We start from the raw sequence: 2,853 nt of genomic DNA, 5'->3' as shown, positions 1-2,853 counted from the left end.
TCTTCTGTATTGCTTGGGAGAGTACTAGGAGGGATTTCAGTGATCCTTTTACTCAGCTGGCCCACTTGTGCTTCCAGATTTCTATTGGAAGACCTTGTTTCATTCATGAAGCTCATAGTGGCCTTGGATTGATTAGAGACTAGATTTGCTAAATTAAAAGAATTTTGTTCAGAGTTCTCTGTCTGTTGCTGAGTTGATGATGGAAAAGGCTTGCTATTGCTAAACCTGTTTCTTCCATCATTATTAAAGCCTTGTTGGGGCTTTTGATGCTTCCATGAGAAATTTGGATGATTTCTCCATGTTGAGTTATAGGTGTTTCCATAAGGTTCACCTAAGTAATTTACCTCTGCTATTGCAGGGTTCTCAGGATCATAGGCTTCTTTCTTCAGAAGATGCCTCTTGAGTACTGTTGGATGCAGCTTGCATTCCATGCAGACTCTGAGAGATCATATTGACTTGCTGAGTCAATATTTTATTCTGAGCCAATATGGCATTCAGAGTATCAACCTCAAGAACTCCCTTCTTCATAGGCGTCCCATTACTCACAGGATTCCTTTCAGAAGTGTACATGAACTGGTTGTTAGCAACCATGTCAATGAGTTCTTGAGCTTCTGCAGGCGTTTTCTTTAGGTGAATGGATCCACCTGCAGAAGTGTCCAGTGACATTTTTGATAACTCAGATAAACCATCATAGAATATATCCAGGATGGTCCATTCTGAAAGCATGTCAGAAGGACACTTTTTGGTCAACTGTTTGTATCTTTCCCAAGCTTCATAGAGGGATTCACCTTCTTTCTGTCTGAAGGTTTGAACATCAGCTCTAATGCTTGCTCAGCTTTTGAGGAGGAAAGTACTTGGCTAAGAAAGCCGTGACCAGCTTATCCCAAGAGTTCAGGCTGTCTTTGGATTGAGAATCCAACCATAATCTAGCTCTATCTCTTACAGCAAAAGGGAAAAGCATGAGCCTGTAGACTTCAGGATCTACTACATTAGTCTTAACAGTATCACATATCTGCAAGAATTCAGTTAAGAACTGAAAAGGATCTTCAGATGGAAGTCCATGAAACTTGCAGTTCTGCTGCATCAGAGAAACTAATTGAGGTTTCAGCTCAAAGTTGTTTGCTCCAATGGCAGGAATGGAGATGCTTCTTCCATGTAAATTGGAATTAGGTGCAGTAAAGTCACCAAGCATCTTCCTTACATTATTATTATTTTCGGCTGTCATCTCCTCTGCCTGTTCGAAAATTTCTGAAAGGTTATCTCTGGATTGTTGTATTTTAGCTTCTCTTAATTTTCTCTTCAGAGTCCTTTCAGGTTCTGGATCTGCTTCTACAAGAATGTTCTTTATCCTTGCTCCTGCTCATATGACAAAGAAGATGGCACAGAAAAAATAGTAATAATAATATGGATCCTTTATACCACAGTATAGGGATCCTTGTGTTAGTAGAAGAAAAGAAGGGAAGAAAATCTGAACTCAGAGAGAGAGAGGGTTCGGATTTTTGGAGAGTTGAAGGAAAGATGTTAGTATATCAATAAACAAATAGAAGAAGATGAGAGGGGGAAGTGAATTTTCGAAAACACTTTTTGAAAAAGAGTTAGTGATTTTTGAAAATAGTTTTTGAAAAAGGTTAGTATTTTTTTTTTCGAAATATTTTTTTTTATAAAAAATAAAAATAATTAGTTAATAAAAAAGAAATTTTTGAAAAAGAGGGAAGATATTTTCGAAAATTAGAGAGAATGCAAAGAAAACTTGTAAGACACCAAACTTAGAATTCTTTAATGCTTACGCACTAAGAATTCAAGAATGCATATGATAAACATGAAAAGACACAAAACAAAAAATCATCAAGATCAAACAAGAAGACTTACCAAGAACAACTTGAAGATCATGAAGAACACTATGAATGCATGATATTTTCGAAAAATGCTAGATGCATATGCAAATGACACCAAACTTATGATATGACTCAAGACTCAAACAAGAAACAGAAAAATATTTTTTGATTTTTATGATTTTCTAATTTTTTTGTATCTTCTTTTAATTTTTTTTTTCGAAAATTATTGTGAAAATTAAAAAATAAGGATTCCAAAATTTTTAATATGAATTCCAGAAATCTTGCCATGTTAGTCTTAAAGCTCCAATCAAAGGGTCAGGCATGGCTTAATAGCCAGCCAAGCTTCAACATATAATTACATGGGCTGGAGTGATTAGTTGAATACCAATCCCAAAGTAGTTTGGGTATGGCTTTACAGCCAGATATGATTCAACATATCTCATGAAACACTAGAATTCATTCTTAAAAATTTTGAAGCCATAGAATAATTTATTTTTGAAAACATTTTATTTTATTTTATTTTATTTTTTTCGAAAACAAAGGAAGAGTTTTTGAAAGATTTTTGAAAAATTTTTGAAAACAAAACAAAAAGAAAATTACCTAATCTGAGCAACAAGATGAACCGTCAGTTGTCCAAACTCAAACAATCCCCGGCAACGGCGCCAAAAACTTGGTGCACGAAATTGTGATCTCCAAGCTCGAACAAATCCTGGTAATGGCTCCAAAGCTTGGTGCTCTGATCTTAATTCATGATTGTCACAACTTCGATACAACTAACCAGCAAGTGCACTGGGTCGTCCAAGTAATACCTTACGTGAGTAAGGGTCGAATCCCACGGAGATTGTTGGTATGAAGCAAGCTATGGTCACCTTGTAAATCTCAGTCAGGCGGATATAAAGTGATAAAGGTGTTTTCGAATATTATATAATAAAATAGGGGTAGAGATACTTATGTAATTCATTGGTAGGAATTTCAGATAAGCGAATGGAGATGCTTTTCGTTCCTCTGAACCTCTGCT

This window comes from Arachis ipaensis, chromosome B04 (genome assembly GCF_000816755.2).
Source record: "Arachis ipaensis cultivar K30076 chromosome B04, Araip1.1, whole genome shotgun sequence".
Classification (NCBI taxonomy): Eukaryota; Viridiplantae; Streptophyta; class Magnoliopsida; order Fabales; family Fabaceae; genus Arachis; species Arachis ipaensis.
The sequence above is the reverse complement of the archived record's forward strand: the minus strand, read 5'-3'. Positions refer to the sequence as shown.